A 25,325-nucleotide genomic window follows, 5' to 3' on the forward strand; every position below is an offset into this window, starting at 1 on the left:
ACACAGAGAAACCCTGTCTCAAAAATCAAACCAAACCAACCAAACAAACAAACAAAAAAGAATCAAACAAGAGTCTGAGAGATGGTTCAGCAGTTAAGGACACTTGTTCTTGCATAGGACCTGAGTCTGATTGCCAGCACCCACATGGTGGCTCACAACTGTCTGTAACTCTGGTTACAGGAAATTTGATACCCTTGTCTGACCTCTTAGGGCACACAGGTGGTACACATGTATACACAGATAAAACGCTCACATACATAAAATTAAAATAGATAAATCTAAATATTTTTTAAAGAATTAAACGAGACTTTTTTTAAAAAAAGAATTGAGACAAAAAGAAAGGGTGTGAATGGTGTAGGGGTATTGCTGATGCTAATTCAGGAAATGTTTGAATTGTGACCACCAGGAGGCAGCAGGGCCCTTCCATTCATCCATGAAGGTTTTTGGGAGGCACCTTTGGGGTCAAACTGCAATGCCTATGCAGCTAGCTGGGACAGCAAGGCAGAGAGAAAGGCTGGGAGAGGGACTTTAGGGAATAATGGAGACTGCATTGTATTGGAGCTTGCACACCACATCAAAGGGCCGCAGCTTCCTGGTTCCGAGCCAACTGCTGCTATATCCAGGTGTCACTGCTGGCATTAGACTGACTGACTTTTCAAAAGAATCCCAGAAACCAGAGGTTTTGTTTGGCTTTTATTATTTTCACTTGTTTCGTTTTGTTGTAACCCAGGCTGACCCGATGCTTGCATCAATTTTCCCTCCTTGGCCTCCGAAGCACTGGGATTCCAGGCATGTGCCACCGCTATGCCCAGCCGTGTCCTCCTTTTTGTATGGAAGTCTTTATGTGGTCTACAACAGGCCCACCTTTGTACCTGTGGCTGAATGTGGGTTGACTGCCCTGGGTGGAGAATCTTCTCTAAAGAAATAGTTTCGTGTCTTGACTTCATAGGACATGAATTTCCCTCCCTTGGGTCTCTGGGAAGTGCAGTTTCCCTTGTGTCATTCCTTTCTGTCAGTTCCTTAGTCATATCTTACCACAGGGCCACACAGGGCCTCTGAGAGCTAGTCACCAAGATTCCCTGAGAAAGAGAATGGCACATTGATAAATCCCCTTGCCTAGCACTTGGCTCGTCTCTATGCCCAACAACGTAACTGTCATTGGGGAAGCTTGGGAAGAAATGTGGGGAATTCGCAGCATGGCAAGGAGGAATGGCTACACACCTGTGTAGAAGCCCCTGTCGGTGTGCTTGGCATGGGTCCTCCGGGATCTGGGTCTCCTTGGAGCCTGAGTGGCATCAGAGCTCTTCACAGTGACTGCAGACTGGGGCCGTCAGGATTCCCAGGTGGCTCAGGAAGAAGGTACACAGAAACTGCTGCCATGCTTGCTGAACAGCTAGCTCTTGTCTTCCTCATTTCCTTCCCCTGCAGATGTGAACTGCAGGAAACATTTATTTCCAAGGCCCCTTTGCCCTCTGCTCAGCTAGTAGGTTGGATCTGTGGGAGGCTTGGCCAGTGGGAGGAGCCAAGGTAACCCTGCCCTTCTCCAATTATCTGCTGGAGTGTGGTCTTTCCTGTGGTCTCTGGTCACCCTGAACAGGCCTGGCTATGCTTCCAGAGTCAGTTGGGTGGCTCCAAATCCTGTGTACCAGTGGCACTCTCTACTCAAGGTTCGTCAGTCCAGGTGTTCAAATGCCGTGATCTTGCCAACCTTTGAGTGTATCCTTCCCCTGTAAGACACAATAGAGTGGTTTCTGGGTTCTGCCTAGACTGATCTATCACAGAAGCCGAGGTTCAAGGAGAGGCTGGGTCTTCAACTACTTGGACTTCTCAGATAGCCCATCTTATGAGGGACACTGGAGGCCTTCACCAGCTCTGCCAGCACTGTCCAGGGCCAAGGTGTTATGAATACAGCATCATCCTTCTTCACCTGTAGCTATTGAAGTGTCTTCAGCTACAGACAGCTGAGTAATGGCTGGAGGAATCTGCTGAGCTGGTCCCATCTTGTCCAGCTGAGCCTCTTACCTCAGGGCCCAGAGCAGACAGCTGTGAGAAGACCCATGAACCACAGTGTCAGGGCAGAACTGTGGGTGAGGCCAAGCTCTGGAGGAAAGGGACGAGAGGGACAAGAGTCTAAAGCCATAGTGTCTCAGGAGGGGCAGCAGGCCCCAGATCTGAGAAAAAGGAAGGACAGACTCCTGACCAGAGAAGGGGCTGCTTGTCTTGACTCTGGCTTCTGGGTCCCTGGCTCCTGGGCCCATCAATGGAGTGTCAGACCAAACCAGCATGTTAGTAGCCATAACTGTCGCTTTCCCTTATCACTCATAGGGCTGTGGGGAGGTTACATGAGGGAATCCACGTTACATGATTAATTCAGCTCCTGTCACATAGAAAGCTCTGAAGAACAACACTTTTTTTAAAAAACAAAACAAAACAAAACAAAACAAAACCTATCAAACAAACCTCAACAGCAACCATGGCAGCCAGCCACTGTGGAGTTCTTTCTGTAGGCACCCCAAGAGACAAGCATTGGGATTGAGCCCCGGGCCTCTCCCCTGAGGCAGGGCCAAGCCCAAGGGTACAGATCTAGTTGCCAGAGCTAGAAGAGTTGGGTCAGGAGAAAGAGCAGAGAGAGTGAGAGGACACTGTGACCCTTGGGCACTCTCCCCAGGGATGGGGAGCAGCAGGTGTCCAGCAGACACAGCCGCAATGGGACACTTGGGGACAGGCATCTCACAGTGTCCAAACAAGACAGAGGTCAAAACCAGGTTACAGCATGGGCAGCAGGATTCCAGACTTTGGGCCATAGTTCAAATAAAAGGCTAATAGGGGACAGAGACAACTTAGTGACACCACCCTAATGTTGGGAGATAGTATTGAGAAAGGGATGCAACAAGGCTGGGGTCCTACTATCAGCGCAAGGGACTTTGCACTGGGCCCTGGATACCAGCCTGGAACTGCCCCAAACCCTTGCATTTGGGGACAGGTTGGTTTTCAGAGCTAAGGGAACTGACTAGGGGAAAAGGTATGGGAATAAAGAAAAGGAGCTACGGGGAGCCCTGATTTTTTCTCTTTGCAAGATGCTTGTATTCAAATCCCGACCCACAATTGTGGGCTGGGTAACCTCTTTGAAACAAGTTACTTAATCTCTTTTAAAAACCTAATTTTCATCCAGGTGGTGGTGGCGCACGCTTTTAATCCCAGCACTCAGGAGACAGGCTCTGTGAGTTCAAGACCAGCCTGGTCTACAAGAGCTAGTTCCAGGACAGCCTCCAAAGCCACAGAGAAACCCTGTCTCACCTCCTCCCCCAAACAAGCAAGCAAGCAAACAAACAAACAAACAAACAAACAAAGCCAACTCATTTTCCTCTTTGCAGGTAAGTCACAGGGTGGCTGAGATGTTGAAACAGAATAAAAGCATGGCAGTCCTGGGCAGTGTGTCTTCTGTGCTAAGGGCTTGATCCCTGTCACCAAACCCTTTTCTGCTTCCCTCCAAGCTTTCCAGGCTCAGGACCCCACACTGCTTCAAACCTTTAGCTCTGATGCCCTTGCTCCCGACCACTCACTCTGCTAGGCTGAAATGCTTGCATAAATACTTCCAAAACTGAAAGCAAGTAGAAGTCTCCAAGCAAGTAGAGGCTAAGGGTCACTCCCTGCCCCGCCCCCAAGTAAGTGTGCCTTGCCCTCAAATGCTCTGTGACCCACACATCAGCCATCTTGGATTGTTTCAGTCTTTGAAGGACCTCCTCAAGCTGTTGACCATGCAGTTGTAGACAGTTTGCTGTTGTGGAAGATTTCAGGGAAGGTCCTTCCTTTCCCCTACTTTATTTTTGGGCTTTATTTTTTTTTCAAATTTCTTAATGTTTTTATTTCACTTTTTAAATGTCTTGTTAAAGTCTGTGGGATAGAATAGTAACTGAAATAAACACACACACACACACACACACACACACACACACACACACACACACTTGGAAAAAATCTCAACATATATACATCTATCCTTTGCCTTTTACAGACGCCTTGCTTTATCTTCCAGGTTAGTGATTCTAAAGTGTAACACATCCCTTCAGGACCACATGTCCCTCCTACCTCCTTTCCTCATGAGAGCCGCAGTCAAAATCTCAATACCTGGATTTATTTCCATAGTTCATATTGTGAAGATATTTTTCATAACTTACCAAAATATGCATATAATACTTTACTCCACCCAGAGGGTGTTGTGCTTCTTTAGCCCTCCAAAAGTTACAACATTTAGAGATGCCTCTCCCACACCAGGACACCCAAGTTGCATAGTCTTCTCCTCAGGAAATTGTCCATGCCGCTAACCAGGGATCTCGTCTCAGTTCTCTGTACTCAATCCTTGGGTGAGTCCTTTTGGCTCTACCTTCAAAACCTCCAGAGATCGCCCCACATCCCTTCCACCTGCATGCACCACTGCTTTCCCCAGCATCTTCGGCCTGGACCTGTGTAGCGGTCCCTGATGGCCTCTGTCTCATTGTGTTCTTCACTTACAACCCACTCCTCAGAGAGGGACCAGCCTGATTCACAAAAGCAAGTTAGAGAATGCCTCTCCTCTGCTTAAAATGAACAAAATCCCAAGTCTCTTCTCTGATCCAAAAGACTGTCCTGGAAGGTCATCCTACTCTATGTCCACGACAGGCCCCACCCAATGTCTTCCCACTTGTACCACTCTCTTTTTGCTCATCTTTATGTGGCCGTGGTCTCTCCAAGTCCAGCTCTGACTCAGGGCCTTCACATTAGCCGTTCTCTTCCCTCACACACTCCTCCATCATAAAATGATACTGAGTTGGATGAAGGAGCAGTGAGTTGAAGGACACTGTGACCCTTTTCAGGGATAGGAAAGTAGCAGGAGTCTGGTGGTCAGGTGATCACACAGTCCGAATGTCCCGCCCTCCCACCCATGAACTGTCAATACAGAACAGACTATTTTTTTATTCGCTAGTAGTTGTCATTTATTTGTTGTGTGGTTACTCTGTTAGAAGACAGGTTCTCTGAAAGTAGGTGCATTATCTCTTATTCAATGCCAAATTCAAACAATCTGGGATATAATCCTGTATTAAAAAATTATCCATTATTTATCTGACATTCAAACCTAACTAGGTGCCTTGTATTTTAAATGGCAATACTACTCAAGGCTCGTGGGGCCATGTCTTGGGATCATGAACCCAAGGGAAAGAAGTTGGCGTGAAACAAGAAGCGAAGGGTAAGAGGCAAAGCAGTTGCTGTTGGACTCTGACGTCATCTAAGTCTCAAGTTCACTTTACCCCTGACTTTCCTATGGTTTGTTTTTCAGGTATCAATAAATTGCCTTGTTGATTAAAAACAATCTCCTGCATTTCTTGAGCATTTGTGCATCCCAGGCACTGAGCCAAGTGCCTCGGATGCACAAACTTATTTATGCTGTTACCTCACAATGACGCTTGGGATGCTACTGCCACACTCCCTCCAGAGGAAGAACTAAGGACTGGAGACTTTAAATAGCACACCACGGTGCTGGAGATGCTAAGCAGCAGAGCCTCGGGAGTCAGATTGTCATTGCTAGGGCTCTTGGCCACTCCAAGCCCTCACTGTTGCTTTAACCAAGGAGATTCAGGTGGTGGTGGCACATGCCTTTAATCCCAGCACACTGGGAGGCAGAGGCAGGTGGATCTCTGAATTCGAGGCCAACCTGGTCTACAGAGTGAGTAACCAAGGAGGTCTTCATGGAAGCCGGATGAAGTAGCCTTAGCAGAAGGACTAACTCAATAGTGGGTTCAGGCCCCGGAGCCTCAAAGGCAGGATGGCATATGGGCATGGAGCAGGACCATAGGTCAAATCTAAATCCCCTTAACCCACAACATGACTTCAGGGTAAGTTCTTTAAGTACCTCGTCTTGGGGTGTTACGTCTCTCTCTCCCCATTAAAATATTAATAGATACTGGTTGTTATTTTTTATTCATCTCTTGCACCCAGCATAGGGTCTGCCACAAAGCAAGTGCTTAGGTGACTTTGGTGGGTGAGGATGACGTAGGAGAGTGTTATCTAGGATTGTTAGTGTTCATTTAACATCTACCATATACAAGCATTGTGTTGAGCACCTCATGTGTTGAGCACCTCACACACAGCTCAGTCTCCATGCCATCGGTGTCTTATAGGGATCCATAGCTCCCTTTTAAAGATGAGAAAACTGAGACATGAGGACTTGTCTCAAGTGACCAAAAAGTCATGGAAAGAGGCCCAGAACTGGGATTTCAGCTCTGGTCTGCGGTTGTGTTGCCTTTGATGAGGCTAGAAAGTAGATCGTCACATGGGGAGCCTTTTTTGTGGGCTGAGCTTTGACCTCTTACCAGTGTTTTCCCTGGCATCCTCACATCCCTCACATATGGGTCTCCACAGTTTTCAATGTGCTGTTGTCCCATTTGATGAGTTTGAAAAGCCCCATACTGTGATGGAGTCCTAGCGGCCAGGGATGTGTTGAAGGCCATCTAGTAGTTAGGGAATAGCACAGGATTTGAACATGCCTTCATCTGACTCCAACTGCAGTCTGTCCACTGTACCTTTAGAGAGGTACAGTGACAATTGTCACCTAGAGCATGTAATTGTCACCCAGAGCATGACATCCCTCGGACAGAGCACCAAATCACCTGCCTTTTCTTTCCCCACATTCTAAGTTTGGGTTTCATGAGGACTCATGTTGGTTCCTACATGACCTGTGTGTATTTCCCATTTCCAGTCCTTCTACCTGCCTTCCAGTCTGCAGAGGCCCACCTCAGGGTCTGCCTCAGATATGCAGATCTGCTGTCACTCCTTTCAGGGCTCTTGACCATGGCCACATGTCTGGCTCCTATTTTCATCCCCTCCTTGAACTGAACTCCCTGGCTGAGCAGAACCATCTACACTGCTGTCTCTGACCTCTTCACCACATACTCTTGCTTCAGAGTGGAACATCTGTATCTCTGTGTTCCCACTTGAAGCTCGTTCAAGTCTCAGTAATTGTCACTTTCTCCAAGAAGCTTTCCTTACTTGGCTTAGGCATTCTTCCTATGTGTATGTCTGTGGGGCTCTTCTTTTGTTGTGAAACTTTCCTTAAGGATCTCTCCCACTGAGCTAGCTCCACAAGGGCAAGGGTGTTGTCTGTCTGCTCTGGCTGCAGCCCTGGTGCCTGACATGGTATCCGGTACATGGCAAGTGCTCGGTGAAGCACCGCTGAATAAATGAACAAATGCACAGGTGAGGATTCTACCCCCCACCGTCAGCATTTACCACCCCCACCGTCAGCATTTACATTTAGCAACAAGCTATATTTGCTGCACATCATAGGCTCCCAAACACATCCAGTAATAATGACTGAGTGAGTGACTTAGTGATTTCTATGGCCCAAGCCCCCACCCAGTCTCATTTGTCTTCTCTTGGCTTTTGGACCTCTCCCTGTTTCAGCACCCTCTTGCTGAATAAGAGGGATCCTTGAGTGGAAATACTACCACTCCTTCACCAAGACGACTTTAAGGTTACAGAGGCCTTTCTGTCTGGGCCTCAGCCTCATTTCAGAATGGCCTCAATCGGTCCCGAGCTGACTAATAAAGTGTGAAATTGACTTCATCCTCCACCAAGTCTCCCCATCCAGCTGGTCCCTGTAGCATCTCTTTGTGCTCCAGCAGATGCAGCAATACTGACATCTCCTCCGTCACTGGCGGACTAGAGCGTCATCAATGCCCACGCAGCCCCAGGGCCCAGTGCTCTGCAAAGCCCACAAACGTTATTTGGCCAGAGGCCAGATGAGGCTTTCAAAACCAGAAGAAACCAACGGGGAGTGTCTGCAGTGCCTCTGAGCCAGTCATCGGCTCCTTCTGTCCTTGTTTACTCCACTGCTATAGGCTTCTTAGGCAGGGTGGGGACCAAGCCCAGAGGCTTGCAAGAGGAGATTAACGGAGACCCTAGCACCTTGGGAGGTGATTGGTGTGCTATTCTAACACAATAAAGACCATTGGGTCTATTTTGTTTATTCACCCCTGTTGAAGATTTGCGAGAGTAAAAGAAATTCCGTGGCTGCAGTATGTCCTACTTCCCTATCTTGTCTATGGATCAGAATTAACCAGCAATGAAAGAAATACATCCTGTGAGCCCAGTAGCACTTATTCTTGCTTAGTAGCATCCATTTGCTTCTTCTCTGAGGAGAGCTTCTATGTTTCCTTAGAGAGGCATCCTTAATCCCCCCCCCAAATCCATGTGGTTTCAGGGGAGATCCTGACTGTTCCCCTGAATCTTGAGGGGACAAATGTGTCCTATACATGGCCAATCAAAAGGAAGGTGAAAGTCTGGGGCCAGAGCCAGGCTGTAACAATAGCAGTCATAGCAGGAGAGAGAGAAATCCCTTCCTCCCTCAGAGGTCCTAGGCTAGTGGCTGTCATCTTGGAACTGCCAGCTGAGAAAGGAGCCAACACAGAGGCGAATCAGGACAAGAGGGAGGGGCTGCTGACAGACACACACAGAGACAGGCTGCATGCTATGAGGCAGTTGGATCCAGGCTTACCTTAAACTTGACAATAAATTCTGCTTTTTGTTTGCTTTGTTGTTGTAGTTTTCACTTCAGCTCATTTGGTGGTCACCTCAGTTCTACTAAATTCAGAGTCCTGTAGATAGAGTCGAGAATCTTGTATTTCTCAAAAAATTTTACAGGAAATCCTGAAAAGTTTTGCTCCAGCCTGGGACTGATTAAAACCTGAACAGGGGCCAGTGAGAAGGCTCAGTAGGTAAAGGTGCTGGCCACCAAGTTTGATGCCTTGAATTTGATCCCTGCAACCCACACGATGGAAGAAGAGAGCTGATTTCCAAAAGAGTTCCTCTAACTTCCACATGAAAGCTGTGGTATACACCCACTTACTCATCTACCCACACAAATAAAAAAAACATAATAATATAAAGTTTAAAACTAGACAAAACAAAAACCTAACCAAAGTGGGGCTTTCCTAGAAGGAAGAGGACCATCATTGCTGGGGAGTGTCTGCCCTAAGGCTCTGCTTAGTTTTCCTGAGTATTTGCCTTTCTGTGGTTCTAGAGGTGTTGACTTGGTTTAGTCACTCTCGTTAAAAATTTCCTAGGAAGATCAAAAGATTCTGTGGCCAATGTTTTGAAAGTGCTACCTGGGAAACAAAGGAAGTTTTAGGAAGTAGAAACCACTGAAACATCTTTAGATCATGGGGAGTGGCCTTCAAAGAGACTGTTTGTCCCCAGTCCCTTCTTCTTGTCTCCTTTACTTCTGGGGTGAGTGGTTTTCTGTGTCATATACCCCTGTCATGTTATGTCGTCACAGACACAAAGCAATGAGGCCTATTGATCATAAACTGATACCTAAAAGCAAGAGCCCACACAACTTTTCTCTAAGCTGATAGTTAGAACCACTTGTTATAACATACAAGATCTCTCTCTCTCTCTCTCTCTCTCTCTCTCTCTCTCTCTCTTTTTTAGTTTTTCGAGACAGGGTTTCTCTGTGGCTTTGGAGGCTATCCTGGAACTAGCTCTTGGAGACCAGGCTGACCTCGAACTCACAGAGATCCACCTGCCTCTGCCTCCCGACTGCTGGGATTAAAGGTGTGCGCCACCAACGCCCGGCACAAGATCTCTTTTATTCCCTCTTTAGGAGCTGTGAGCTTTGAAAGAAAGTCAACTGTCAGTTCAAACACCTCCCACATATCCCATCTTTCCAGCCTTCCAACACTGCCCATAAGGCAACCTGAAGAAACCTTGCCCTTAGACACTGCCGGACACTCTTTCTGGCTGCACAGCTCACTTCCTGTTGGATTCATGCCTGGCCACTTCTTTGCCAAGAGGACCAATAAGGTGGCAGGCACTTGCTGTTGCTACTTGTCACTTGTTTCCCTGCTTCTGATCACAGAATGCACACTGCCTCTTAGGTACCCATACTTCTCCACTCTCAAGCCCTGTGGTAAAAGCAACCCAGACCCCATTAACTCTTCTTCCACAAGGGAGTGTCTGCCTGGGGTCTGTGATTTAGGCCTATCCAATCCCTGTGTTTGACGCTTCTTCCACACAGTTTGATTTGTGATGGACAACATTCTTGGTCTGTTCTTGTGAAAAGCCATGTCCTATGCCTTGGGCTCACAGCCTTGAGTGAGAGTTTCATTTTTACAGGCTGCAATGTTTGAGCCTGATGCTTTCAGCAATCTTCTTGAAACTTCTTGGAAGAAAACTTGTCTAGGAATGGAATTATTACAAGAGGCAGTAAGCTACTGGGTCTGGCTGAGCCGGATGCCAGAAAACTCCAGATACACTGTCATGTGATCCACAAGTCTCTTTGATGGTCAATCTGCCTTGGTGCTGTCCTTGTAATCAGAAAGCAACAGAGACAGCAGGTGACTTTGACGATGTTTTCTTGTGACAGGGACATGGATGTATGAGGGGTGAAATGGGTGATAAGGTTAGGTGAAAATTGGACAACCCTTAGGTGGGCCACTTGATCTTTGAGATCATTGAGAATGTAGTTTTTCCTGAGGCCAGGTGAGCCTGGGACTTGCTAAACAGGCTCTCTGCTGCCTTGAGAAATTCATTCATGTTTCCAGAGCTGCTGATAAAGTCGGATTCTTGGCCTGCAGCAAGACCATCCTCCAGGGATGCTTCAGTCAGAGGAGAGTTGGTGAGTTCTGCACTGCTGAGGATATTGTACACAGCTGGGGATAATTCTTCATAGCTGAGGATAATTCTGCATAGCTGAGGATATTCTGCATAGCTGACGCTATGCTGCACAGCTGAGGATATTCTGCATAGCTGAGGATATTTGGAGACCGGGAGCTGCTTGTATTTATTAACCAGAGTGATGTGGGTACGGGAAAAACTAATGCATCTTACAAGAAGGACTGAAGATACCATACAGTAGATCCATGTTCCTCTCAGATTGCCTAGAATAGGCCACAGGCTGGTCACAGTGATGGGACAGATATCCTCTGCATCTTCACACAGAACTACTTCTTTCTTTATTTATTTTTATTAATTTTACTTTAATTTACCAGCCTTGCGCATGTGAGAGTGGACTGGATTCAGCAGCTCAGCAGCAGGGCATCAGGCTTGCATGGCAAGAGCTCTTATCTGCTCAGCCATCTCACAGCTTCATGCACCTACCTACTTCCATCAATACAGCCAAAAGCACCAACTGCTTTGCATTTATATACACGTCAGGCACGTTGCTATTAAGTCTCCATGGCCATTTCAGGTGTTCTTATCTTTCTCCCATCTGGAGAGAACCATCCCCACATTTGTCTTCCTTTAGGATGCCAGGAGTCAAAACCTCTTTCTTGGGGAGTTGGGTGTCAAAGAGGAGACAAGAAAACATCATTCGTTCTGTCCCTATGACTATTACTGTTATTGGATAGCACCAAACAAGACACAGGGCACTCTCGGGATCGCCCTTGTAACATGTTACCTGGACAGCAGCACCATGATCCCACCAAGACCCTTGGAGATCAAATTCCATCCACAAACTGTTATTCACCTCATTTGCACACTCTCATGGCTTTGACAGTTTTCCTCTGAGGTCTTCCTTTGAGTATCTGAAAAATAAGGTTTTCCCAAAACAGGTCCAGGGCTACCATTCCTTCCAACTAACTTTAAAACACAAGAGAAATGCTTAATTCTTCCTAGCCATAATCACACTTATTTATGAAAATAACACGACGGACTGAGTAAGTCAATGATTTTCATCCATTGACATAGTTAGCCCCAAAACAATCCACAGAGCCCCTCAACATCCCCTTCTACTATATTTTTTACATTCATTTATTTTATGGGTGTGTTGCTTGCACGTAAGTATGTGTACTGTGTGTGAGCCTAGTAGCCATGAAGGTCAGAAGAGGACATTTTAACTCTTGGGACTGGAGTTAAGGACAATTGTGAGCCACCGTATAAGTGCTGGGACTTGAACCTGAGTCTGTTGCAAGAGCAACAAATGCTCTTAGCTGCTGAGCCAATTTTCCAACTCAATATGTCTTTTTGATAGAAGATGGGACCAAAATGTGTGCAGATTAAGTGACCTTCCCCAGTGTCACAGATCAGAACTTTGAAATGAAATAGTCCGTACCCTTAATTAATCCTGTACCAAGGGCTGGCATATGTTTTCTGTAATGGCACAGGTAGAATTTTAAACACTGAGGGTGGCTAGACAAAGTCTGCCATAGTTGTTCCCATTGCTGTCATGGCAGCACGTTTGTGTGCTGTGTGCTGTGTGCCGTGGGCCGTGGGCCGTGTGCTGTGTGCTAGTGTAGGCAGGTCTGTTTCCAGCCTTCCGATTGCACATCATGAGCTATTCGTCTCTTGACTCCCTTCTAGCTATTTAAAAGCATAAATCAAATGTGGCTTTGTGTTTTGTTTGTGTTTGTGTCTCATGTGGTCTTGCAATGTCGATTAAGACCAGCCTCAAAGCTGGTGTTGGTGGAGCACGCCTTTAATCCCAGCACTCAGGAAGCAGAGGCAGGTGGATCTCTGTGAGTTCGAGGCCAGCCTGGTCTCCAGAGCGAGTGCCAGGATAGGCTCCAAAGCTACACAGAGAAACCCTGTCTCGAAAACCCAAACCAAACCAAAACAAAACAAAACAAAAAAAACCCAACAAAAACAAAATAAAACAAAAACAAAAAAGACCAGCCTCAAACACATGATCCCTTTCCTCAGCCTTCCAAGTTACTGGGATTACAGATTTCAAATCCATCCTCGACTCATGTGCTGTGCTTGTGTGACTCGTGGTGGCCAGACCTGCCCTGTGCTGTCCCAGATTCTGACACTTTCCTTTATTATCTTCATTTCCCAGCAATGAGTTGAGGAAGTTAAGGACTTATGCAAGGTGTCCAGGGAGAGGCAGGGTCAAATTTTCTAGCCTTTGGCCTGCAGAGTCAAGAGGGCTAGCTAGGCAGGGAGGTAGGAGGCTAGACTCAGCATTGCCTGGTTTGCCTTGACTGTATCAGTCCACCAAGGGCTGGCAGAACTTCCTTGCCTACCCCAGGAATTGAGTACAATAGCCGAAGGACCTGCTCTGGTTGGTGGGTGTGTGTGAGGGAGGGTGGGGGAATTTGTTGTTTGTTTTGTTTTTTGAGACAGGGTTTCTCTGTGTAGCCTGGCTGTCCTGGAACTTGCTTAGTCGACCACCACGCAGCTGGAAGAAGGACTCTTTTTTTTTTTTTTTTTTCTGAGACAGGGTTTTTCTGTGTAGCTTTGGAGCCTATCCTGGCACTCGCTCTGGAGACCAGGCTGGCCTCGAACTCACAGAGATCCGCCTGCCTCTGCTTCCTGAGTGCTGGGATTAAAGGTGTGTACCACCAACACCAGGCTGGAGGAAGGACTCTTAATTGATAAAATGCCTCCATCAGATTGGCCTATAGGCCAGCCTGTGGGGCATTTTCTGGATTGATGATCAGATTGATGCTTAATGTGGGGGCCCAGCTTCCTGTGGGTGGTGCCACCTCTGGGAAGGTAGTTGTGGGGTTTATAAAGAAAGCAAACTAACTGATCAAGTGGGCAGGGGAGGGGAGCAAGTCACTAAGCAGCATTCCTCCATGGCCTCTGCTTCAGTCCTGCCTTGGTTTCACTTCTTGGTGATGGGCTATAACCTGTAAACCAAGCTGATTTTGATCATGATGTTTATTACAGCAACAGAAAGCAAACTGCCCCACGGACCACTGCTGTCTGGTTCCATACCCTCCTGGGATTTGTAAGCAACATAAATACTCGACGTTCCAAGCCTGGAGCCAGAGTTCCAGCAAAGCCCAGAGGCTGCTTTGCCTTGGTCTAACCTTGTCAACTACAGCCACTAAGTGAGGGAAGACTCAAAGGGTCCTGAGAGGTCACCTGTGAAAATATTTCAGACCTGGCCTGGTTGGGGAAGGACAGTAGGGAGGGACCGAGAGCAAGCAGAAGGAGAGAAGAGGCATAGACCCAGAGGCACACAAAGTTGGGAGTTGCAGACACATGTACATCTTTGCACACACACTCAGGCACACTCATGTTGAGATTGTGTAAGAGCGGATTCTCAGCCAGGCATGGTGGCTTATGTCGATAATCCCAGAACTCAGGAAGTTCACAGGATGGTCACAAGTTGAAGCCAATTTGAGCTACACAGGAAGATGCTGTCTTAGAGACGAATTGTTCTTCTGAACCAGAACACTATTACCTTGATCACTAATGCTGTAGGAAAAAAAAAAAAAAAAAAACAAAAACAAAAAACAAACAAAAAACCCATTATTGCAGCCAGAAACCTGCCTGCTTGACTTATTGCTGTTTTTCTTTTATAGGCTCCTATATCCTTAACGTCATTCAAAACAATGAGCAAGGTCCTCAGATGAGCAATACAGAGATCACTTACCTGAGAAAGGACATAGGGCTCAGAGAGTTCCAAAAATTTGCTCCAGGCGCACCAAGTTAATGGTCAAGCTGGAGCAAAGGTAGCAGCTCCTAATTCTGGGGGCTAGGGCTGTAGTGGGGAGCAGAGCAATTGCCTAGCATGTGTCAGGCCTTGGTTTCTGCCTGTAAAATCTCTAAAACCAATCTCCATGACAAAAGCAGTGGGGCCGGTGTGATGACTCAGCAGGTAAAGGTACTGGCTAACATACCTGACAGCTGGAGTCCAATCCCTGCAACCCACATGGTCCAAAAAGAGAACTGATGCCCACCTCCAGAAAGTTGTCTTTTGGCCTATGCATACCCCTCCCAACAAATAAATGAATAAACAAATAAATAAATGTAAAATTTAAAACAAATAAAAATCCCAAAGATTCCTGGATCCCAGAACAAGATGTGCCAGGGGATTCTGCAGTAAGGAAGGCACATATATTAAATGATCTTCCTAAAGTCTCTAAGTGGCAGATCATAAACTTGAACCTGAGTAGTTTCCATACTCACATCTGTGCTGAGGGTTAGCAAGCTTCACATGAGTCGGAAGCTCTTGATTGGGGGTTGCATGGCTTCCAGTCTTCCCCGAAGGACACCATGGGAGGGCCCACTTTCTCTCCTCCCTTCAATAAGTGTGACCCTGAAATCGGTTCTGGACCAGGACCGGACAGTGACCTCTTATATTGAAGAGAGCAAAGCTGTGACCAGGCATGTCCTAGTAGTCAAGAAAGCTATGAGATGGACTCCAGGGCAGCTGGGTAGATTGGAGACAACAGAAGATTGTCACCATGGGATGGATGCTGATGGGTCTTTTTTTAACCAAGGATGTTATGTCACACAAGTCTTCAAGACTTAAACTCGATGACTTAAGCTCCCACCCACCACTTCTGAGAATTCTTTTTTTTTTTTTTTTTTTTTTTTTTTTTTTTTTTTTTTCGAGACAGGGTTTCTCTGTATTCCTTTGGAGCCTGTCCTAGAACTCGCTCTGTAGACCATGATGGCCTCGAACTCACAGAGATCCACCTGCCTCTGCCTTCCGAATGCTGGGATTAAAGGTGTGTGCCACCAACGCCTGGATTACTTCTGAGGATTGTTTACCCAGTTTGGGATCCTTTTCCCAGGGCAGTTCTGGAGTGATCACTTAGTTTGATTTCCATATCCAGAGGAAAATAAATTGATCTTTGGGGCTGCAGTTCTGGGTTCTGCCACATTAGGACCCTGTTGAAAAGACATAGCTTGGTTGCCTGGTGGCAGGAGCTAGGGAATAGTCATTAGCACCTGTGGGCCCAGCCTAGATGAAGTCCCTATACTCTAAGGATTTTTTTTTTTTTTTTGGTGTGTGTGTGTGTATGTGTGTGTGATGCTAGAATGGAGCCTACTGCTTTTATGGTCAACATTGTGTCCTCAGTGATGTTGCATTTGTTTCTCAGCATGTTTTATGAAAAAGAATGGAGATCTTCCATATAGCTATGCTTGCTCATGGCCACACAAACCTGAACATTTCATGTGACAGCTCTTTACTTACATATACACCCTCAAGAACAAGTCAGTACCTCCCCAGACTTACCAGCAGTGTGCAAAGGAAGCGAGGTCAGGACAAGATCCAGGTTTGGTGGCAAACTGTACCTGGGAGCAGCATTCCCCCAGCTCTTACCCTTTCTGGGCTGCAATGTCAGAGCTCTTGATTTGAGTCTTACAGCCTCCCTCCATCATCCTAAAGACACCCCATCCCATGGAGGGAAGTGGCTGCTCCCCACTGCACCAGAACAGGGGCTATTCTGGTTCCTGAACTGCACTGATGACTTCCTTCAGTTATAGTCACAAGGGTCTGACCCTTCCTCTTTCACCTCTCTGGAGTCAGTTGGTGACACATAATCTCAAATGCTCTTTCCCGGAACTTTGAGTCTGGCAGTGAGAAAGCAATGGGTTCCAACCAGTGGGTTTGAACTCTCTGACCTTAAGTCAGGATGAAACAAAGCCATTTCCATGGGCCTCCGGCATTCCACTGTTCCTCAGTTTCTGGAGCTTGTTTCAAGAATCCTATCTGATTCAGTCTCCCAGGGGAGAAGGCCTTGCCCTTCTCTTCCTTCCAATACTTGCTTCTGTTTGTTCCCCAGGAAGACAGTTTGGGTACCCAAGAGAAAACACCTAGCTTTCCCTATATAAAATTTCACAGATTAAAAACAAAACAAAACAAGGCTAAGGTAATGTGCTTCTTAAATGTTGGCAGTGACAGCTGGGTTGGTAAGGTTCCTGGGGGGACATCATGGTTCCCATTTTGTTCATCATTGCCACACATTCTATTGCAGTTGCAGACAGCTGTAATAGAACGTGTTGTTTCTACTGCAGCCAGAGAACCTGAGACAGTGACAGAAAGGCAATGAGGGCCGGCCAAGTGCCCTATTCCATGTCCTTGAGGAGCCTTGGCTGGCACTATGGCGCTGCCTGCTGCCTATTATCACCTACTGGCTTGGGTGTAGTTATTGACACAACCAATGACCGATACCTTAGTTGACTTTGCATATGTGACTCAGGGCAAGTCCTTGGTCCCAGGGCCCCCAGTCTCCCACTCACACAAGGAGGGGATGGGACAAAGTGACCTCTAGAGACCTGCCACTCAACCTTGGGCCTGATGAAAGAAGCATCCAGGGAATGAGCTGGGGTCACATTCCAGAGCCCGGGAGGCACAATAAGATCCCACACAGTCAGGTCTCTGTTGACTGCACAAGGCACATACCCACCCAAAATGAGCTTGGACAAAAGTGTGCGGGAGTAGGGGGTCAGTTTTTGTTTCATGGCACTGAGAAGTTTTGGATTCTGAGTGGCTGGGTGCCAGGAATAAACAGAGCCAGGAGGACTCAGATCTCTTCTTGCTTCATCCTTGGTTATGTTCTCCCCAGACCAGTCAGCAGACCTCATGAGCTCAGAGAATCCACTGGGTGGATTCTGGTGACAAGCCATCTTTCACCCCTGGAGTTGGGATACAGAGGAGTTTCAAAAGTGATTCCTAGGAATGGTTTTGGGGGGGCACACCAGGACTGTTCCCAGAGGTGGAGATCATGATGGGAAGAAAAGACCTACAGAAATCCCCTCAGGCTAAGCAGTAGTCCCCCAAGTGTGTCCTTGCATGGGTGTTATCATTGAAGAGTTGCTAAGAAATGCAAACACATAGGCCTAGCCTGGTGAGAGTTCAAATTCACACTGAAGCTGAAAAGTTCTGCAGAAACAGGGCTTTACCCAGATGGCAGCCCCTCACTGGGGAGTGTTCATGATGCTAGGACCCTGCTCCCAAACAAGCTGCCTGTTTAGATAGGATCTTGCTACATAGCCCAGAGTGGCCTTGAACTTGTGCACTACCATACAAAACTTCCAATCAGTTCTTTCAGGGTAAGGAGGAAGTAGGTCCATTTAGAAAACGTTTCCAGTTCTGGAAGCAATGACTCAGTTGTTAAAAACACTCAATGTGCTTCTGGACAATCCCAGTTTGGTTCCTAGCACCCATGTTGGGTAGCTCACAACTGCCTGTAATTTGAGCACCAGGGGATTCAGTGCCTTTTTCTGGCCTCTCTGCCCTGGCCCCCTCACACTCTCTCTCTCTCTCTCTCTCTCTCTCTCTCTCTCTCTCTCTCTCTCTCTCTCTCTCACACACACACACACACACTCTCTCTCTCTCTCTCTCACACACACACACACTCTCTCTCTGTCTCTGTCTCTCTCTCATACACACATACATACACACTCTCTCTCTCTCACACACACACACACTCTCTCTCTCTCTCTCTCACACACACACACACACACACTCTCTCTCTCTCTCTCTCACACACACACACACTCTCTCTCTCTGTCTCTCTCTGTCTCTCTCTCTCTCTCATACACACATACATACACTCTCTCTTGTACACACATACACACACTTAATTAAATAATGTAAGTTTCTCCCAAATGGTCCCACTAGAAGCCCCACTGAAAGCAAATCGCGTCCTCCACATGCTGATGAACAAGAATGTGGGTAGGCGGTCTGCCAAGAACTGCCTGGGAAGAGTGACTTGGGAGGTGCCACTCACACCAAACCAAATGAAGTGTGACGCTGGGGTTAGTGGTAAGCCAGTGACTGTGGATTTTGAACCTGGAACTTCCTTCTTACAACAAATTAACCTGTGCACCCTTAGGGTTGGTTCACCAAAGACAGGGAAAACCATGGGGCAAAGTAGACATGGTTCCAAAGTTATTTTGTATTTATCTCATTTAATCAGACACAACCTTGTGAAGTGTGTAATAAACAGAAATATAAATATGAGTTAGGTAATTTTTAGGAGAAATGCAAAGTATGAGGTTGGTAATATTAAAAAGGACTGTAACTGGGTAGATAAGTGCATCCATGCACCGTGTGTGTGCCTGGTGCCCACAGAGGCCAGAAGAGGGTGTCAGATCCCCTGGAACTGGAGTTACAGATGGTTATGAGTCACTATGGGGGTGCTGGGAATCAAACCCAGGTCCTTTGGAAGAGCAGCCAGTGCACTTAACCACCGAGCCATGCCTCCAGCCCCAACAAATGTACCTGGCAATCTAGCAACTCCAAAGACTATCTTCAAGAAATGCTTCCCCTCCACATGCTGATGAACAAGAATGATGAGCAAGAGGGCTTAGTGGGAAAAGGTGCTTGCTGCTAAGCCTGAAGACTTGAGTTTGAGCTCTGGGACCCATACAGTAAGAGAACTGACTCCTGCCCATTGTCCTCTGACCTACCCCCATGTTCACAGAGTAAATAAATACATAAGTGAATAAATGTAATAAAAAATGTAAGAGGAATCAAACTGTTTTCCCTACATACAAGAGGCTGGTGGTGTACTGGTTGGGGACAGCCAGCAGCCAACACCAGGAGATGTGTGTAATGGCATGGAAAACTTCCCAAGGGCTACAAGGAAAAAAAAACAGATCTCAGAGTATATTTGGTTATTATACCCCCCCCCACAGTGAGAAACTTCATATCTACTACGATAGCTATATAGAAAGAAAAGACAGATGAAGACAGAAACCGGAAGCTTATGTATTTTAAATGAGAATGTAGAATAGTGCAGCCACTTAGGAAAGCAGCCTAGAAATCCTTCAACATCTAAGGTCAGAATTACCATGTATGTGGCGAGTAATTGGTGAGATTCCAACACTGAGGGGGTAGAGGCAGGAGAGTCAGGAGTTCAAGGTCATGCTTGGCTACATAGTGAGCTGGAAGCCAGTGCAGGCTACATGAGACTTATTTCAAGCCAAACAAAATAAAAAGAATTACCATACAGCTTATTAATTCCACTCCAAGATATATGGCAAGCGCAAATAAGAACACAAACTCATACATGAATATTCATAGAAACATTATTATAATAACCCAAAGTATGAAACAACCTAAATGTCCCAGAAATGGATGAGTGGATAAATAAAATAACTGCATAGCCACAAAATGGAATCTTGTTCATTCAGCTGTTAAAAAAAAATAAGAAAAGAAAAGCTGACACGTGGTACACAGACAAATCTTGACAACCCTCCTAAGTGAAAGAAGCCACTCACAAAATACTCTTCATGAGTATGAATGCCCCAAACAAGCAATCTACAGACACAGAAAGCAGAGCATGGTGGACAAAAGCTGCAAGAGTATGGTGGGGCATAGATGAGGGCTAGATAGGGAGTTTGGCAGATAAGGTCTAAATCTGTAAAAACTCTCACCCTGAGTTTTATACCTGAACTAGGTAAGTGATATGGTGTGCTGTCTATGTCTCAGAAAAGACCCAAATAGATGCAGAAGTTTTACAATGGCACATGCTACAATGCAAAAGACGACAAACAGCCTTAGTGTTCCTCAATCAGAGATGAGCTAAGGAAATTATGGTGAAATCGACTGCCACGACTAAAATGAGGATGTCTGTGTGAATGGGTATTGCATGGTCCCACAGTAGGCAAACAAGGCGTACAATGGTTTGTTTCCTCATGTCACATGCAGAAAAAACTAAGCAGTGAGAGTGTCTATGCATTTTATTAGCTTGTTTGTGTTTAATGTGTAGACCAGACAGTAACAAAGTACAGCTCCCTCGTCAAGTGCAGCCTGTTGCCTCTTGTGGTATAGCCATCGATAAGAATGATATTCAGAGTTTTCAATAGTTGATAAACAACAAAAGCATTTAACTAGGAGATACAGCTTGGTAGTAGAGCACTTGCCTAATGGGCACATAGCCCTATCAATCCCTAGTACTAAGGAGTGATGGTACTCAAAATTAAAATTGGTGTCTAGGAATAAAGTTTTATTGACATGTAGTCATACTTATCTGTTATGTGTTGTCAACAACAACAGCTGTTCTCTTAGTGAAAGACTTGATTAGTTGCCAGAGACCATGAACCTGCAAAACCTAAAACATTCACAACTAAGCCCATTGTAGACAAGGTTTGCTGACTCCTGGACTAGTAACAATTAAAAGAAACACTGAAGCCTTTTTGTCCAGTGGACTGAGCTGGCAGGGGATTAGTTCCTGGAGGCAGAGGTTAAAGAGAGTTAACTCACCCTGAACCCTTTGGACCAATTAAAAGAAGTCAACACAAGAAGAATGTGACGGTAATACAGTAATCCCAGCATTTCAGAGCTGGAAGCAGGATAACCAGCAGTTCAAGGTTTGGTTTGATACATGATACGTCTAAAGACAGTTTGGGCTACATGATACTCTGCCTTAAAACCCAGCAACAACAAAAAATGTCAACTCAGTGATGTCTGTATGCTTCCATATTAGGACATTCGTGTATACATATTGACATGTATGTTTTTGTTTTTAGACAGGATCTTATTATGTAGCTCTGGCAAGCCTGGAACTCACTATGTAGACCAGGATGGCCTCAAACTCACAGAGATCCCCCACTCCCCCAACATCCAAGTGCTGGGATTAAAGGCATGTACCATCATGCCCAGTGACATATATAAGTATTTTACTTATGATTGTTTTTGTAGCTGTACCCCAAATGGACAACTGAGGCTCCTTTGAGAGAAGATCTAACTGAGAAGAAGGAAATCAAGTGGTTTCAACTATATGTGTGTGTGTGTGTGTGTGTGTGGCTGACATAGTCTTTAAAATTTAACATTTGTTTGTGTATGTATGTGGACAAATTGCAGGAGTCAGTTCTCTCCTTCCACCATATGGGTTCTTGGGGCTGAACTAGGATCATCTGGCTTAGTGGTAGGTTCCTTTGTTGGCTGAACCATTTGAGGATCCCATCTATTGTTGATGTTCAATAAGGAGAATCATTTATGTATAGTGCATGTAATTAAAAATAAAGAGCCTTGGCTCTAAACACTACATGGAGGTTTGCTTTGCACCCTCTGTACTTTGTACTTAGGCCCTCTGTGGCTCTTCCTGGGCTGTTATTGTCTGGAGACAGGCTGGGTGGTAGTGGTGGTGCCTTTAATTCCAGCACCCAGGAGGCAGAGGCAGGAAGATCTCTGTGAGTTTGAAGCCAACCTGGTCTACAAAGTGAGTTCTAGGACAGCCAGGGCTGTTACACAGAGAAATCCTGTCTCAAAAAAATCAAAGTAAACAAACAAAAAAGCCCAAACAAATCAACACGAATGATTCTTGCTTTGGTAGCACATATAATAACATTGGAATAACATTGGAATGGTGCAAAGATTAGCAAGGCTCCTGAACAAGGATGACACAAATTTGTGAAGCCTTCCATATTTTAAAAGGAGGAGGAGGTAGCATTTGTACAGTGACCATTGCACTTTTAGAGGCCTACGTTCAGACAGGTTGTAGGCTCTGCTGGGGCACAGGGTAGCCCCTTGGCATAAATCATGGTCCCCTGCGGCCTATCTCAGTTATAGGGTGAATGGGAAGGAACAAAGAATGTGTTAAGAGGAAGATGTGCACATAAGGAATGCACACTTAGGGAAGAATACGTCTGGCTGTGATAGAGAAACCCAGGAAGATATTAAGTCTAGAATGGCAGAGATGGGACATTACCCACAATGCCACCTTATCCCATGGCTGAAGCTGCTAGTCTGCAGAGCCTTGGTTTAGGGGTCCTAGCTTTTCAGCCTCTCCCGCTGCCCATTCCCCATAAGGGTCATGCTTTGGTCTGTCTTCACAGCTTCCTGAAGGACAGTGAAGGAGTCTAGCTGGGTGCCTCTGTAGCTACTGCTAGCTGTCTTGTCAGTGGGGTCCTTAGTCTCTGGGAATGGCAGGAAGACTTCCCACCGGGAATCCAGAATCCCCTACCCAAGGACCAAGCCTTGGTGGCTGCAGCAGGACTACATGCCCAGGGACAGTCTGGCTGACTGAGGACCATCTCTTTTGTTTGCTCTCATTCTTTTTTTCCCTAAAATTCTTCAGGTCTGCCAAACCCTGCACCCCCCCCCCACACACACACACACAAGCATGCTCCCACGCAGGCTCACTACCCTTCATGACTGAAATAGTTGGGCACCCTGAATTATTATTATTATTATTATTATTATTATTATTATTATTATTATTTTGTTTTTTGGGGACAGAGAAATCCTGACTGTCATGGAATTCACTCTATAGTCCAGGCTGGCCTTGAACTCAGAAATCTACCTGTCTCTGCCTCTGGAGTGCTGGGATTAAAGGCATGTACCATCACTACCCTGAATTCTTTTTCAATTTAAGCAGCATGGATGGAACTAAGCCAATCCTGGATACAAGATTGGGCCAGTCAGATTATTCCATTCCCCTGGTCACTGTGATGGTTCAGAGTTGGGCATGTGTGTCCATGAATGGCAGTCCCAGACTTTTGCTAGTGCTCTCAAAAGAGGGGGCTGGGTTGTTATAGGAGGTTTTTTTGCCACTATGCAGAACAATCTAGCCGGGGAATAAGGCTGTGATAGAAGCAAGCGGCTCTGCGAGTGAGAGACCAGTTCCTGGTGGTCCTGTTTGAGTTGGCTCTGTTGTGCTTGAAGCCCTTACCTAGCTCTAGCCTCTTCATTGGAAGGAAGACAGATAGTCCCTTTGCTCAGGCTGCTTAGCATTGGCAAGAGTCATGGCTGCTACTCAGGCTTGGTGGAGCCTTGGCTCTGAACACTACATGGAGGTTTGCTTTGCACCCTCTGTACTTTGCACTTAGGCCCTCTGTGGCTCTTCCTGGGCTGTTACCTGTCTAGAGACAGGCTGCTTCTCTAGCCTGCTGATTTTCACCCCTGGGTGAGGTGTCTGACCTGTCGAACATCATCCCATTCCTCTGAATTCTAGTCCTTGATTCTTCAGGCCTGCTGCCTGCCTGCCATTTCTCTCTCTCACACACAGACATACACACACACACACTCATCGCCCTTTGTGACTGAAATATAGTTGGGCACCGATTTTGGCCTTTAACCTTTATTGAACATTTCCTGTGTAACAGACTGTGCCAAGCACACTCATGGATAATCTCCTTTGGTCTCAATAACTCTTTCCACAGGTTTTATGATTATTATTCTCATTTTCAAGCAATGGGAAGCAAAAGCTTAGGAAGATTGATATCAAACAGCCAAGGCACACCAGAACAAAGCAGGCCATAACTGGGGACTAAGCCCAGAGGCTTGCCTCAATCCCTGAAACTGTGCTTCTACTCTGAATGGGCTCCAGGATTGCTTGAGCACAGGTGCCCAGCCCAGAACCTTCCCTTGCCAAACATGGGGTCACGCCTTAGTAGGTCTTGCAAGCCTCTTGGTTGAATAAGTGCCTCAGAGGACACTGAGACAAGGGTCTCCTCATCAAGTAAGTTAGTCAGGGTCTCCTTATCAAGTATGTTAGTTAGGGTTTCCTCATCAAGTACGTTAGCCAGTGTCTCCTCATCAAGTAGGTGGCTCTAGGATAGACTTTGGTGTAGCCAGGTGTCTTCTTGCAGGGGTTGGAGGTCTACCCTGGCTGAGGAATGGCTGCAGCACAGGACAGCTTCTCTGCTGACAGAAAGAAGAGACTGAGAACATGGACGAGCTGCTCCAGCTCGAGGGGGGAAACAAAACTTCATTCCACTCTTCAAGGGTGGCTTGTGATCTCTAAGAGGTAAGGTCTGTAAACCAGGGTCTGAGAGAAATTCAGATTCTATAAGAATTCTAAAAGAAGAAAAGATTGCTTCATTTTCTCTCCTTTTAATTTTTGTTCATTTGTTTGTTCAAGATAGGGTTTCTTTGTGTGGCCTTAGCTGTTCTGGAACTAGCTCTGTAGACCAGGCTCGCCTTGAACTCAGAGGTCTGTCTGCCCTGCCTCCCGAGTACTGGGACGAAAGGTGTGTGCAACCACTGCCTGGCAAATTTTTTTAATTCTTCTTCTTCTTCTTCTTCTTCTTCTTCTTCTTCTTCTTCTTCTTCTTCTTCTTCTTCTTCTTCTTCTTCTTCTTCTTCTTCTTCTTCTTCTTCTTCTTCTTCTCTCCTCCTCTTCTCTTCCTCCTCTCTCTCTCTTCTCTTCTTCTTCTCTCTCTCTCTCTCTCTCTCTCTCTCTCTCTCTCTCTCTCTCTGTCTCTGAGACAGGGTTTCTCTGGGTAGCCCTGGCTGTTCTGGAATTCACTCTGTAGACCAGGTTGGCTTTGAACTCACAGAGATCGGCTTGCCTCTGCCTCCTGAGTGCTGGGATTAAGGGCATGTGTCACGGTTTAATTTTTAAAAGAATTTTATAGACTATATTTTGATCATACTCTTTCCTCTCCCCTAATTCCTCCCAGATAGTCCCACCTATCCAAGTCCATGTTCTTTTGTTCTAAAAACAAAACAAAAAAGCGTGTGCGCGCGCGCGTGTACACACACACACACACACACACACACACACACACACACACACACACCATAGGATCTCTCTTGTGTTGTTCAGCTACTCTTGGGCTTGGGGCCTGCTCTTGAGAGATTGATATACCTAGTGCCCCTTCACTGAAGAGAACTGATTTTCCCTCTCCCAGCAGGCACAAATAGCAAACAG

At 46.2% G+C, this 25,325-nt stretch overlaps 1 non-coding gene across 1 annotated transcript; it reads left to right on the top strand.

The window, feature by feature from the left end:
- The first annotated feature begins 21,992 nt into the window (after window positions 1–21,992).
- LOC113834343 lies at window positions 21,993–22,101 on the top strand. Its single transcript, XR_003482802.1, has one exon. It is a non-coding gene; the product is annotated as a U6 spliceosomal RNA (small nuclear RNA).
- The last annotated feature ends 3,224 nt before the right edge of the window (window positions 22,102–25,325 follow it).

The sequence above is a fragment of the Cricetulus griseus genome, chromosome 2, assembly GCF_003668045.3.
Source record: "Cricetulus griseus strain 17A/GY chromosome 2, alternate assembly CriGri-PICRH-1.0, whole genome shotgun sequence".
Classification (NCBI taxonomy): domain Eukaryota; kingdom Metazoa; phylum Chordata; class Mammalia; order Rodentia; family Cricetidae; genus Cricetulus; species Cricetulus griseus.